This window comes from Lactuca sativa, chromosome 2 (genome assembly GCF_002870075.4).
Source record: "Lactuca sativa cultivar Salinas chromosome 2, Lsat_Salinas_v11, whole genome shotgun sequence".
Classification (NCBI taxonomy): Eukaryota; Viridiplantae; Streptophyta; class Magnoliopsida; order Asterales; family Asteraceae; genus Lactuca; species Lactuca sativa.
In genome coordinates this window covers 144,348,447-144,364,991 of record NC_056624.2, presented here as the reverse complement: position 1 = coordinate 144,364,991, position 16,545 = coordinate 144,348,447, and positions in this window count along the sequence as shown.

Below are 16,545 nucleotides of genomic sequence, written 5' to 3'. Positions count from 1 at the left end.
TATACACACTAACCTTCACATGTTTGGTTGTTTCAGTCTTTGAATGCCTTCCAACGAAGATAAGAGGTTTTCCCTGAAATATATACACAATTTATTCTTGTTACCATTAACCAAACCAAAATGAAACAGGATGCAAATAGAATCAACAATTAATAAAATTAGAGTTACCAGAGATAATTCTAGTATTTTGTCCTGTGCAGATTGGGTCTTGACAATGCTATATTTTCCAACACCTCTGATTTGATTTTCCTTTTCTAACCATTCATTGTGGGCACAAGGTACACCAACCCCACCATTTGGCTTTTTGTATGTGCTTTCGTCTACATAAACACTATTTAATCATAAAAACAATATGATTATAAAGTTAAAGTATATTACAGCTCAGTAATAAGACATAATATGTTACCGGATAACATTTCAGTTTTTGGGAAATAATATCATAATATGCCTGTAAGAACACCATTCATCAAAAACTTAAACCATAACAGCTTGTAACTATGAGTAAACATGAGTTGAAGAAAGAAAAGGTCAACTTACTTGAGGCTACAAGCAGGAACCATAACAGCTTGTAACTATGAGTAAACATGAGTTGAAGAAAGAAAAGGTCAACTTACTTGAGGCTACAAGCAGGAAACTTTCATCAAGCTCATTCAAGAAGATTTTTCCATATGACTCTTGCACCAAATCCTATAAACCCAAATAAATTTCTTCAGAAATACCTAAAATCAAAAAGTGATAAAAAACCAATTTAGTAGAAAAGTATATTATTAGAAAAAAAAACATAAACGGTAGAAAATATCAGGTCTTCTTCTTCTACCGGAGTCCTCACCTCTAACAAATCCGATTCTTTCTGGTTTTTCATCAGTCGATACAATCACAACTGATAATTTTAACACCCCTGTTAGGAATCAAACATGTTGGAACCGAAGGTATTTACGACTGTTATACATGAGTATAATATCATATTTAAAAAAAACTTTGTTTTACCTCATCGGCAATGAGTAGCGTAGTCAGGTAGATGATGAATGTTGCAAGATTTCATATCTGTAGTTGTGTTGCAATCGATATCTACAATTATATGATCAAAAACTGGAGCGGTAAGAAAGAAACAAATAAGTAAAAACAAATCAGTAAGAACTCAAACATGTGATAATTTAAATACCCCTGTTAGGAATCAAACATGCTGGAACTGGAAGTCGTTATAACACAAATGAGTAAAAAAACAAAACAATAATGAAACAAAAAAAATTGAACCTTTAACAGAGAAAAAAGAAGAGATGGGGAGTTTGGTGGTTATAGCGGCGATTGGCGGTTTAGATCTAGGGTTAGGAGTGAGATTTAGACAGGAAAAGGGGGAGAAGGGCAAGGGACAATAACATAGTGGTGGTGATTTGTTTTGTTAGAGAGAGACAGGTAGGGGGAGAAGGAGGTAGTAGCGGTGGCTTTTAACAGAGAAAATAAAGGAGAGATAGAGAATGGGGGTGTAGCATCGATGACAATCTAGGGTTTCTTAGAGAGATAGGGAGGGTGGTGTTGTATGGTCGTTGAGCGATGGTAGTGCACTGGTTGCGATGTTGTCTGATGTGTGGTGGAGCGTGGGGGCATGGTGGAGTGTGGGGATGGTGGTGGATGACGTAGTAGAGGTCGGTGGCAAAGAAGGCATAACAGGGGAGCGATCGGTGGCGAAGAAGACGGAGAAAGGGGAAGGTATGGGTTTAGGGAAAGAGGGTAGAGATTGGAGTAATGATAGGAATTACCATTTAAATTGGTCCGGTTTATTTTCATTGCATTTTGCATATTATGATGGTACTTTATGCTATTAGAGTTGTACCTCTTAATTTTCAAGAAACATCCAATATGTTTTATATAATAGTAAAGATATATTGAAGATTTTTCCCTCCCCAATAAAAAAGAGGTGGTATTAAACACACCCGATTTAAAGATAAATACCACTCTAAAAGTCAATACCATATTGACTCGGGTTAAATAACCCCAATTGATAGGACTTGAGAGGACTTGAGGTAATGATTCTGTATTAACATAATTCTTATATATTTTTTTTATTTAGGAATGGTATTTAACGGAAACAATCATTTTATCAAATACTCCTTATTAAATAACTTGTACATCATTATCCCTTCTAGTTATAACTTATTTTCAATTTATATCCTTTTTTATTTTGAAAAATTACTTTCAACCCTTGTTATTAAATTTTATATATATATATATATATATATATATATATATATATATATATATATATATATATATATATATATATATATAAAACTGCAAAAATGGTACCTATGGTTTCTTATTTTATGTGGTTACGGTCCAAAAGTTTGAAAAGTTGCAGATATAGTCATTTTCAACAAGTTTTGTTGTGGTTTTGGTCCCTCGTCCGTTATTTGGTTGTTAACTTCCTTAAAATAACAATTTTACCCCCAGGGACCATTTTCACAATTTTGTCTTTTACCATACTATAAGGACCATTTTTGCATACATTCTTTTTTATTTTATTGAAGTATTATATACTAATAGATATTATTTTTAATATATAATATTATATATGAATAAATATTCTTTTATTGGATTATTAATTTATTTTAGTTGATTACGTTTTTTTTTTTGAAATGATTATTTTTTTATTGAATTATTATATATCACTACATATAGTTTTTAATAAATAATATTTATATCATAATAAATATTATATTATTGAATTATTAATTTTTTTAGTTAATTTTTGTAATTCTTTTTTTTAATTATTTTTTATTGGATTATTACTTTTAATTTATTATTTTATTCATATACTAAATATTGTTTTATTTGGATTATTAATTTATTTAGTTAATTCTATTTTTAATTTTTTTTTCGAAGTAATTCTTTTTATTGAATTATTATAAATCAGTACATATAGTTTTTTGTATATAATATTTATATCATAATAATATTAGATTATTGGATTATTATTTTCTTGCAGTTAATTTTGTAATTTCTCTTCTTTAAACTATTTTTATTGGATTATTACTTTTAATTTATTATTTTCTTCATATACTAAATATTATTTTATTGGATTATTAATTTATTTTTAATTTATAATAATACTTCTTGTTATTTTATTGGTTCCACCACAAAATCGCGGGATACACAAAATCGGCGTCTCTCATCATCGAAATCGTTAGGATCACTACCAAACACCTTCATTTCATGTAGCTTATAATGAGAAACCATAGGGAAAATATCACCACCATCACTCGGTCACCACCACCACTTATAATTGTTATAGGGGTTTGTTGTGCGTTATGTGGGATATGAAGGATTCCAGTGGATTATGAAGAGATTGTCGCAGGTGGCTACCAGCAATGCTGGGTGGAATAGGGTAGGGTATCTATTGAACCTCCGATGTAGGTGTTTGGAGGTGATCCTACCAATTAAAACAATAAACACTAAATTTCTATCTAAATAAAAAAACAATTGCAGCAAAGTATAGGAATTACCAAAGTGAAAACTTAAAAATATACACAAATGTTAACACCAAACATGCAAGTTAAACACATAACGATGCTTACTTAAATTGAAATTGATCGAGGCTTGAGCGATTAAGCCCTACATTAATGATATAGACTTGAAATCAATGGAGGCTCGAGACCAAAATGACCTAATTTTGACGGCAGTGGTGGGGCATTTAATGATAACGGTGGAGGCCAGCAGCCTCCTGCTGCCGGACGAAGTCAAGGGAGGTGGAGGACTTCTCAAAGCGGCATCACAGTAGTAATGGAGGGTGTTGGCGGTGATTTTTACATTGAAATAGAAGGGTGGCAGTGGAGTGCTCGGTGGTGGATGAATGCGATGTAGTGGATCTGGAGGGAGGCGACGACACGAGATGTGGTAGGGCAATGGTTGACAGAATTTCAATTAAATGATTAGGTCAAATATATTTATTTTATTTCCTTAATTGCAGGATTTCAATTAAATGATTTCCTTAATTAAAAGTAAAAAATGTCCAAAATACCCTTAAATGATTTATTTAATTATTTATTATTTCTTGAATTCTCATTGGTGCATTTAGGCACACAATAATTGCTAAAAACATTTCAACCTAGCTCTCTCTCTCTCTCTCTCTATATATATATATATATATATATATATATATATATATATATATATATATATATACACACAGAGAGAGAGAGAGAGAGGTAAAAATTCATTTGAGACGGACATAATTTTATGAGACCGTGAGACCAAAATTTTCAAATGAAACATTCTAATATTTTGTTGATCATAAAAATATAATATGTAATATATTGTAAAATTATATACAACAATGAGCAAGACAAACACCAACTGCTAGTTTGATTTTCGGCTGAGAAGTGATTTCGATTCTTCAAAACCGAAATCTCTATGTTTTTGGGTTTCAAAATCGAAACTCCAAATGCAAAGGTGTAAAATGTTTTGTTTTAGTTGTTTGAATTTTGTTGACTTAATTATTTTTGCTGAGTCAAAATTTACAATTGTCACAGGAACTTATTAAGTTTTATGTTTACCCGTAGTTTATATATGTTTTTCAGGTTGTTTTAGTGATCAAGACAAGAGTTCGACATGAATATACACTCGTATCAATGGGTTTTGAAATATATTTAAGATTATCAGTTTAAACTTACCCTATATAAATTTTAAGATTAGCCACATATATTTTTATTTATATATTCAAATAAATACTCAGTTGTTGGATTTAGAAATGAAAATAAAAAATAAGAGGGTGCGTTTTAAAACTTATATATAAGTTAAAGGAGTTTAAAAAAAATAAAAAAGGTGTAGGAAGTATTGAAATTGTAAGCAACGCCTAAACCGATTGTTAGGATACCAAATCAATTTTTTAATAATTATTTATATATGAAACAGTGATTGATTCGACGTTATAATGATTAAAGGTGGTTTTTACTTACTTAAATGGTTTTCTCTATGGTGCAATTAAAATCCCCCGTAAAAAAAGCTATGGCGACCAGTTTGAACTTCTACGGTGGTAAGTTTCCTTGACGTCATATACCGGTAAGCTTGGTGGCTGCCTGCTTCACCCCCACCGTCATCCTGACCTCACGCAGCAAAAGACTTCAGTGTCGGTTTTGCTCAGCTGAGTCACCTTCTTCGGCATCTCTTTCTCACGACACCTTATTCTCTGTATTCTACACCGACTGAAATTTAAGGCTTCATATAAATGATCCTCTATTGTCTTTTCCTTTTTCTCATTTTCAAATAATTGATTCTCTCTTCTCTTCGTATTTTTTTTTCTCTCTCTCTAGAATCTCTGTATAAGCATTGATTTAAAGCATCGCCACATAACCTAACCGAAATTGGTTTTTCAAGATGGGAAATTTGTCCCCTTGGGCAGTTGACGTTGTCAGTGGACATCCATGTTTCACCCACTGATGACTACCCCTGTTATGGTCCAGTTAATAGGTTCTACTTTTTGTTGTTGTTGATTTGTAGCAAAAACAATCATTTAAAATTAAGACCAATCAATACAATACACCGCTATTACAGATTGTTTTGTTCTAGGTTTCATTGGGTTTTAAATTTAGTGTCCGAGCTTTATTCCATCTTCGACTTGTTCTTCTTATCTTCCCTTCTTGCTCCAAGGTAGCGCTAACATGAATAGGGTGTCTAAAAGAGCTTCTATGGATGAACAATTTGTAGACAAGTTAATCATATGCTATAAATTGAAGGTGTCGTTCACCCTCATCATTTTCTCCTGGTCATCGATGGTTGAGAAGAAGAAGAAGAAACCTCATGTCAAATTCGTTGATTCATGTTCTCCCCTTCTCATGTACATCTCCAAATTTCTTTTTCTACCAAAACAATTAAGTTTTACTTATGAAAACTAAAAACGGATATTTGAAATTCATTGATGCGATTTATTATTTTGACTGGCCTAATGATGTCGGAACGTCTTTGCAACAGGTTATCAGAGTGATTCCTATTTTTCGTGCTAATGCTGGCTCTCAAGGTAAATCATATGTTGAAAATACATCCACCATCACTAACTATTCATCATCATCCCCAAGTGCTTACTTCCTTTTTTTTTTATCGTTGACGACGCTTTCTGTCAGTGACACTTCTGTTTTTTTTTTTTTTTTTTTTCTGTGTGTGTAGTCTTTTATGTGATTTTGGTTTCTTATGACCACAGGTGAGTGCAGCTTGATAAATTATGGGATTTTTTTCATAGATTTTCAAGGTTTGGTTATTGTATTTTACAGGTATACACAATTTTGTGTTCAAGCTTCTTTTAATTTTTAGTTTTCATTTTTTATGGTGTTGGATTTTCATTGCACACCTGTTTGATCATTTGCTTCACTGAGTTTCGGAATATTTGATTATCGGAGCAAGGTTTCCGTCTTCATGTGTGTGCCTTGCTCGTAAAGATGGTATGACTTGTCAATACGTTCTCTTACTTTTTAACTAAAAATGTTCCATTGAAATCAACACATTAGGGTGAAAGGGGGTATTGGAGATACGGTTGAACAACATAGAGAAAAACAAAACTAAAATATATGTAATGAAGGATTTAGTTAATGGTTTGTTGAAAATTTTACCAAGTTAGCTAGGAATCCATCATAACCACCTTATGTAAGTGTTACAAAAGTAGATTTTGTTGCATTCAAGAGAATGATGAAAAGTTTATCTAATATGATTATGAGTTATGTGTTAAAACCTTCACTATCTATGTTAAATGTATTTTATAACATGAGCTTGTTGAGATGAAGAGTGTTTTCTCTATGGACAGAAACGAAAATAAGTGAAAAAGGTATCCACAGTTGTAAATACCTTTATTAGAACTGACCCTATTTGTGGTCTGAATGTTTACAGGATCACAAGGAGGCTCAACAACTTTCAGATAATAATTCAATGTTCTATAAAAACCATGAATCTTTGAGACAACTCATGTATGTATGTATGTATGGAGAGGCACTATACATATCCCTGCACCTTTCATAGAAGCCAGCCCTATAATTTGCTAATCATAACATGAACGTAACAATTAAAAAGGTAAATTACAACTATATTATTTGTTGCTTATTTGAATGTTAATCTGTAATCAATCTAGGTAAAGGGCTTAAATCCTAGATTCATTTATTCCTGTTATGAGCTTTTCTTTTTTAAATCTTTTTAGTCTGATGCTCAATGTTACTTCATCTCTTCTCTCTACAATGTATGATATAGGTTATGATAAGTAGCAGTATATTATTTATGGTCTTCATTTTCATGTATGTTGACTGTTGGCGATGTTTATTTTGGTTTAAAAAATTTATTTTATGGGTTTTTTTTGTAGAGTGGTTTGGACAGTCACTTGGATTGAGATTAACCATGTCACAAATGGATTCAATGCTAAGGTTGACTTGCCTGGTCACTCTTATGTCACTTTGTTATTATCTACCTTTCTTGTTTTCTAATTGATTAAACATGTAATATTGTAGTCTATATGAATTTATATTAGGCTAATCATTGAAATCAAGAAGATACTCTCTCATTTTTTTTATTGTGTCTTTATTGCAAAGCATCTTCCTGGAAGTATAGACGGTTTGATTATATCCAAAGGGAGTCATCTTTTGCATATGATTTTCATTCACCAAACAGCAGATATAGCTTCCATGATATGTTTATTATAGCACAATACTTTCATTTCTTTGACAAGTATTGCAATTACCATTCTTTTTAATGGGGATAACACTGGCTCTTGCCTCTTGATCTCATTTACCTTCATTTTCCGTTTATGAAACGGAGGCTTGTCAAACGTTTGTATAAAGAAAACTTTGTTTCATAAATTGGGAAATGTTGAAATGTTTTTTTGCGTTGATGTAAATTTAACCCTCTTAAGTAAAAACTGAGCTTTAACGCCAAGTTCCACTTAAGGAGAGAAATGGGAGGATACGGAGGGAAAATGAGGGGTGTCGAAGGAAAATTGTGTTCCCGAGTTTCATTAATGGAAGGAAAGTGAGGGGAGGGGAAGGATTTTGGAGTCATATTTTCCTTCCAAATTGGGCGGATTTGGGAAGAAAGTGAGGGGAAGGAAAATTTTAAGTTTTATTTTGTTTTTCCTCCTAACTCGGGAACATGAAAACTAAAAATTTTCCTTTCCTTTCATTTCCTTCGAACTCGGGAACACAGAATAATGAGTATTTTTCTTCACCTCCCCCTTTCTTACTGTCAAAATTTTTCTTCCCTTTCCTTTAATGAATTTACAAAAAAACTCGGGAACAAGGCGTAAGATTAGAGCTTAATAGTTATCCGCTTTTCTTAAAAGCTTGTAACTTTGATGTTCAATAGAAAGTATTTTACATAAAATGATTGTACAACATACCCTTTAGTGATAGATCAAAGGAATCTTGTGAACCAAAAACAATTGACGTCGATAATTACTATGACCATTTTAAGTTGATAACATTTATTCATTATAGTCTTTTAAGTTTTTGGACTACGCTTAATTTTTTTTTTTGCCAATTTCATTAACTATTTTTAATATTTTTTTGCAGGAGTCATGTATCTAACCACATGGTTGTTTCTAGAAGGCAAAATAAACTTTGCTTCATATAAAAAACATGATCATGTTCCGTTGTTGCATAAAAATGAGTCTTTCTTGCTATTTATGACAATATTTGTGACACATGAGACATTTTTCTTAGATTTCTAAATCTCTTTAGCAATGATCCCAACAAATTCTTCACAATATTTACCACACATTAAATTTGGACTTCTTATAGCCTTTCACATTAGATTTATCATTTAAAATCTATATAAAACTAGCTTACCAATGAGTTCTTTAGGGTCGTGATTATTATGGCCCGTATAAGTTTCCTAGTATCTATATATACCCTAGAAACAATAAACTTCTCATATTTCACAGATTGACCACATTACTTTTCATATTGACAATTTGGTCCCTGCTCTAGACTTAGTGGGACACCTGTTATATTCTTGTGCTATGACGTTTTATATTCACATGCTATGTCTATGAGAAATCATCCAAATCATCAATTACCACCGCCTTTACTGGTATATCGATAAGAAATCATCCATTAACACCGCCTCTACATTCCAATCATATACAACTGATGTCTCTCTGCAAGTCATACTTTCGTTTCTTCTACATCCAACAAAAGAGAATGTATATATATCGTCTCCGGTTCTCAATATCGACCATGACCAATCGTTAGTTTTAAATTTACCGATTCATCTCCTAAGGAGGAAAAATCCTCCCACCTTCGTTTTCACACCTCCAACCGCCGACAGAAATCTCGGGATTGTGACTTAGATCGAAAATCAAACACATAGCACACATTAAACATTACAGCATCCACCTAAAGTTTTACACCACATATTCATATGTATATCTTATGTCATTACGTGATTCACTATGAATCTTCATAGACGTAATAAGAGGGCATAAGAAATAATTTATAACAGAAACATAAGTTGATGATCTCATAGTCCTTGCGTAGAGTTCATGCCTTAATTTCTTGAGAGTACATGTTAAAATACATTAACAAAATTGTTGGCGAGTTCTATAAGTTTGACTCCTTAAAATATTGTATACATTTGTAGCTCAATATATATATATATATATATATATATATATATATATATATATATGTATGTATGTATGTATGGAAAGAGTTGCATATGTATAGAATAACAATCTTTATTGTAACATCTGTGATTCGAGCCCATTTTGGTGATTTGAAGCTTGGAAGGAGAATGAAGAAGTTGAAGAACAAGAAATTGAGTAGCTTGAGCTCAAGGATCTGAGATAGCATCACCATTTAGCACTTAGATGAGGTAAAAAGCTTACAACTTGCCTCATGAATGCTTAGATATATGATAATGGTGTTTTGGGAACTTTTTGGTCCCAAGAATGGATTTTTATGGTCCAAATCCATTTCTAGGATTAGGGTTTCCACCCATAGTGATATAAGAGTCCCAAGAACAAAACAATTTCCATCTTGAAGGTCTTTTGTGGCTATGAATGAGTTCTACTCATTTGCATGGAAGATAGTTGTCACATTTCAAGTTTGGGTCCATTTGGTGGGTTGCAAGCCACCAAGTAATCGACTTTATGGATTAAGACACTTTAGTGGACTCAGATCTGTGTTTGGAGTTTAAGGTCTTAAGGGATTACACCCTTTTGGAGTTTATGACTTAACAGGGTAGTACGTTGGGCGTACCAGCCCGTACGTGCATCGTACATGCCATGCAGCCTATACGCTTAGTGTACATAGGAGTATGCCCCCCGCACTCACTAGATTCAGGTTTTTCATCATTTGGGCCTTGGTTTGGGCCAATCTTTGGACTTCTTAGCTATTGGGCCTTAGTGGGCCATCATAAGTCTATTATTGGGCTAAGGACATGTTTGGGCTTAAGGGAAGGCCCATTTGAGGAGTTGGGCCCAGTTTAGAAAATTGGGCCATAAGTGGGCTTGGAAATACTATATAGAATTGGACCATGGATGTTATGGAATTGGGCCTAGGTTATGGTCCAAATTAGATCAGGGGTAAAATGGTCATTTTACCCTAAGCATGATTATTATTTTTTGACTAAGTGTTGTTATGGTAATGATAGTTCGAGGAGTCGTTAGAGTAGCCATTAGAGATTCCTTACCATGAGATTCTGCATTTAGCTTTGCGAGGTGAGTTTCCTCCCGTATGAACGGGTCGAAGGCACCAATATCGGCCCGTATATGTATGCTAGTATGTTCCGGACCAAGGTCAGATGTCGGACAGTGCCCGATGTATTTTTATATGTTTCTGGATTCTGATTTGATGTCGGGCGGTGGCCGAGGAATATTTGTATGCTTGATGTCTTCGTGATTCTTGCATGTGTCTGTCTTGTATGTTTCCGGATTACAGTCCGATGTCAGGCAATGCCCGAGGAATGTTTGTATGCTCCTAGATTTCGGTCTGATGTCGGGCGGGGACCGCGGAATGTTTATATCTTTATGTTATGTGTTTATTTATGTGTAATTGTTGATATGTTTATATGTATACCGAGCTTTGCTCGATGCTGGGCGGGGGCCGATGCCGGATTTCGTTCAGACGTCGGGCGGGGCCCAATGAAGCGGGCAAGGCACATGATATGTTATTATGTGATTATGTGATTATATGTATAGTATGTGGTAGTTTGGGAGACTCACTAAGCTTCATGCTTACAATTTTCAGTTTTGGTCTCAGGTACTTCATGTAGCAAGGGGAAGAGCTCAGGATGACTGCATTGCATACACCATAATGTTTTATCCTTGCATGTTTTACTCTGATATATTGACATGTGTTTTTGGATATGATGTTTTGAGATACTATGGCATACATTTTGGATGATATGGTTTTAATAACTATGGTTTATTTATGATTTGAAAACAAAATTTTTGGTCTTGATTTTAGGGCGTTTCAAGTTGGCATCAGAGCCTTGGTTTGAATTGGTTTGAAGGATTCGGGCATACTCTCGGGTATGTCTGAACTCAAACTGAGGACTTGGTATAAAATTTTTTTTTAAAGGAAAACCATTTTCATAAAAAGGATTTTTGCAAGGAGAAAAGGTGTGGTGTATGCAATCAACCGAACTCAAGTAAGTTCTCCCAAATTACCCTTACATGTTTGTTTTGTTATGATATGATTATGAGACTTGCATGCTAGATTAGGGCTAAGGATCTAGGAAGGATGTCTTGGATGCATGTTATATGTATGAGAACTGCATGCTAGATTAGGGCTAAGGATCTAGGAAGGATGCTTTGCATGCCTGCTATATGATCTTTATGAACTGCATGCTAGTACTGATTAATCAGTGATTTGATGGCCTGATTAGGATATGCTTGGTTTTGTTTACTCGATGCTCGAATGTTGCTTGCTTTTTTCTTTTAGGAGCTCTAATTATCTTTAACTAACTAGTAAACGAATATGTTAAGTTAGATATTACAAGGACTAAATAATTTTAGAAGGTTAGGTTTAGGTCTATTTCGTAGCTCTTGTTTGAGTCTAATCATTGTAGGGTAGGACCTCTCATTCGAAGAATTATCTGGTCTTAGTGATATGTAATGAGACTAGCATGAAGATAAGTAGTAGTAAAAGGGACTTGGTGGAGTTGAGGCAATTCTTGAGGAAAGTACGAATAGATGTGGAAGGTAGTATAGACATGATGCAATCTTCTTGTATGTCGATTTAGCAAACCAATGCCTTAAGCCCTTGTGCTACCCTCCCCCCCCCCCCCATGATCAGATCAATCGGAATATGGAATAGGAAACTCTCTCCTTTCATAGCTCTCAGGCCTATTCCGTACTACTGAAAGCAGAGGATCCGTACTCGAGTCAAGGAGAGATGAGATGAATCCATGGAACTTGTAGTGTGTGTGATCCCTCGAGTTATGATGGGTGTTTCGATGTTTGTTATGGTGTATTTTCAGTATGGTGACACTATGCACTAGACCGATTGCCAGCTCTGGCGCCGGTGAGGGATCAGGCTCGGGCTCTGGAGCCGGGCAGCTCGATGATCAGATGAGGGAGTTCATTTCAACTGAGATCACACGCAGTATATTGGACCAGACTCCTATGATCTTCGGTACAGTCAAGGAGGGCATTCTGGAGATTGTTGAGTGCTTTCCGCACCGAGATGGTAGCCATGATAGGGGTGCACGATGACATTTAGGGAGTTCCGAGCTTATGGAGCTCTAGATTATCATGGCTCTTGGGACCCCATTACTAGCAACAGGTGGTTGGCTGATGTCGCCAACGCCTTTTGCACTAGCCGTTTCCCGAGGGGGACAAGGTTCGACTTGCTTCCTGACTTCTGAAGGATAGGGTGAGTGATTGGTGGGAGGAGGTTGGACGTTCCATTGGAGATGATGCAATGACCTAGAGTGACTTTTTGGCCAGGTTCATGGCCGAGTTTGCACTTGTGATTTAGGTGCAACAGCTTGCTAGGGAGTTCCAGGATCTCCAGCAGACTACTGAGATGGTGACTGAGATCACCGCCATGTTCAGGGAGAGGGCTCTTCTTGTTCTGTAGTACGTGGCGGATGAGGAGATGAAAAAGGGCCGATACCATGAGATGCTGCGGAGTGATATCCACCAGTTTGTGAGTCGATCCAGCTGCAAGACGCTAGAGGATTTGATTACGAGGTTTCGGGAAAGGGATCTAAATTTGGAGATGGAGAAGAAGAGGAAACTAGAGGATGTTCAGATAGAGAATGCGGGAAAGAAGCCCAAGGTATCAGATCACAGATTGAGGAGCCAGCAGGGTCGCAGCCGCTGTGGCAAGATGCATGATGGGGCCTATAGGGTGGGTAGTTCGGGCAGCTTTAAGTGCGGCCGAACAGGTCATGTCAGCAGGGATTGTACTGGTACCACCACCACCACCATAGTATCAGATTTGATTTGCTTCCAGTGCAATCAGAGGGGACACAAGTGGTCCCAATGCTCGAGTTTAGCAGCAGCAGGACAGGTGGCGACACCAGCTCCCACTACATTGAGGATTACGGATGGCCGACAGGGCCAGTCAAAGGCACCTGTGGTGAAGAGCAGAGCCTTCCATCTGAAACAGAGGAGGCACGTGCCGCTCCCGACATTGTGACGGGTATGTATTTTCTTCTGTTCTCTTTATTTATGTTTATTGTTGCTTATGTTTATGTGTTTCATTATAGGATCGTTCCTTGTGAATGTTATATCATCTATGGTATTATTTAATTCGGGGGCTATGCGGTCGTTTTTATCGCTAACGCTCAAAAAGCGATTTGTTGGAGCTCCAGCAGAGTTGGATTGTCCACTTGATGTAAAGATAGCAGATGATAAGACCGTTCGGGTTGCATGGGTTCATCGGGGATGTACACTGCAGTTATTTGATGAGCAGTTTTCTGTGGATTTAGTCCACATTCCTCTGCGAGGGAAAAAGGTTATCGTGGGTATGGACTGGTTGAGCCCCAATGGGGCAGTGATCGACTACAAGCAGCAGCTAGTACAAGTTAGGACCCCAAATGGGCGAGGGTTGGTGATCCATGGCGAGAGGCCACATCATGGGCTGAATTTGTGTTCAACAGGGTTGCACAGGTTATGTCGCCTATGTTATGGATACCAGAGATGTGACAACCGTCAATTTCTAGCCAAGTCAAAGTCAAACTAAGTCAACGATTCAAACTGGTCAACTCAATTAGTACTTGTATGATAGGACTTACTCTATGTTTACTAGTGTATAACTCTTCATCTTAACAACAAAGTGGCACTCAGAAGTTTCATATGTTCAGAAATTCTAAACCCTAAGTAGGGTGAGTGAGGTAACGCCTCTAGAAAGCACTATTACGTACCCTATGGGGGCGTATAACACCTTATAACGATTCATAGTGGGTCTACAAACCTTGCACTATGGGGCAAAACACTAGCAAAGGCTACAAATAAAGTCTCTCTAAATCTCTCTCTCTCTCTCTCTCTCACCCAAATCTCTCTCAACGTTTTCATAAACATCTGTGCCATCCCGACCCTTCAATTAGTTGAAAATCACTCGAAATGGGAAGATAATATGAAAAACACCACTTTGGATGCGAACTTTCTCGGATGTGAACCTCTTGGATGCGAACCTTCTCAGATGCGAACCTCTTGGATGCGAACTTTCTCCGATGCAAACCTCTTGTATGCGAACCTTCTCGGATGCGAACCTCTTGGATGCAAACCTCTTGGATGCGAACCTTCTCCGATGCGAACCTCTTAGATGCGAACCTCATGATGCAAACCTTCTTGGATGCGAACCTCCTAATGTGAACCTTATCGGATGTGAACCTCCTGATGCAAACCTTCTCGGATGTGAACCTCTTGGATGCGAACCTTCTTGGATGCGAACCTCTTGGATGCGAACCGAACCTTCTCAGGTGCGAACCTCCTGATGCAGAACCTCTCGGATGCGAACCCTCTCAGCTTCAAACCTTATCAGCAGCGAACCTCCTCGCTTCTCAAGTCCGGTTTTTTATGAGTTACGCATTTTGAGTCCGTTTTTGATGATTTTGACGTGGGATTTTCACTCAATTCATATTTTTAACATTTTAGACCCTCTAAACTCATATATTATTCACATCTTGAAGATTTATTAAATATAAATCTTTTTTTTGTTTAGGATAATATCAAGAGGACGTAAAGACACTCTTTGACTTTTCCCATAAAGTTATGACACCAATCACCTCTATATCTACTTTATGTTACTATTCACACTCTACCTAGTCAAATCATTGTCCTTTTAATATCTCATAACACTCCATCCGATTATTTTGAACAAATTCATTCAATAAATCTTCATTCTTCTTATCCAAGATTTCACTTTCTCTTTCCAAAAGCAAACTTCTCTCTCTCTCTCTCAATGATGAGTTTTGTAAGGGTTGTTCATGAGTTTTCCCCCATTTTTGGTATGTATCTCCCTCCTACTTCAACACAATCTTCACATCTTCATACAAATCGTAAATCATTTACACAAATATCTACATATTTTTTCTTAGGATCTTCAAATCTTTAAACATCCTTCAAGTGTTCTTGACTTGAAACTCCTCATCTCCAACCTTACTCCACTAGAAATCGCAAAAGGTGAGTTCATACCCCTACATTTTCATGTTTTCTTCAAGTTTTAGGGGGATACAAGTTACAACACCCAAAACATATTGTAAACTAAATCAACAGCTTTCAAAAGAAAAGTTATGGTCTATTCACGAAATTTTTTGACCATCTTAAACTTAATATTTTTCAAAACTGTTCAAAATGCATTTACCTCAGGCTTATACCTTTCTAATGACTACTTGCACACATTCATATGATTTTTCTGCAATTTATGGCGATCTTAACAAAATTGCCTATCATTTTATAAATGACTTCAGACCAGTCTGTGAAGATGGACATTTTCACACTAGTTAGAGACCACTAAAACCCATAATAAAAATTATGACCAACTTGACACATTTTCAGAACTACCAAAGTTTACGGATTCAGTTTTTGACTTATAGTGATTTTTCTATGATTTTTCTAGTTAAAACTAGTAAAATAGTTTATAAGTTCATTAACACTTTGTAACATGTTGAGCAAAGTGTATATCAATAAATAGCTACATATTGAGTGTATTTCATATTAGTTTACTTCCATGAAACAGAAATAGTCATTCACATAAGGGTCCTTCATCATTACGAACACATATGATAAACTATAATAGGTATAGTTTATGATACAATAACATTATGAAGATACTAAGGAAGGTTTCATTTATACTATAAAAGGGTTATCATTCACACTACACGTAAACTCTTCGAATCAAATTTGTGAGACGTTACTTCATTGTACTCTTTAGAGTACTGGTTAAAGTCCTATATTAAAACCATAGTCTCTTGTAGGGAGAGCATGATATTTGTGTATAGATTTATATTGGGATTGACAATCCCGAACCTAAGTTGCTTGCAACAGCTAGACCGGAAAGTCTGGGGTGACAAATGTCAAAACATTCTGACATCCGAAGTACGTCATAACAGGCTTACTATGTCAAT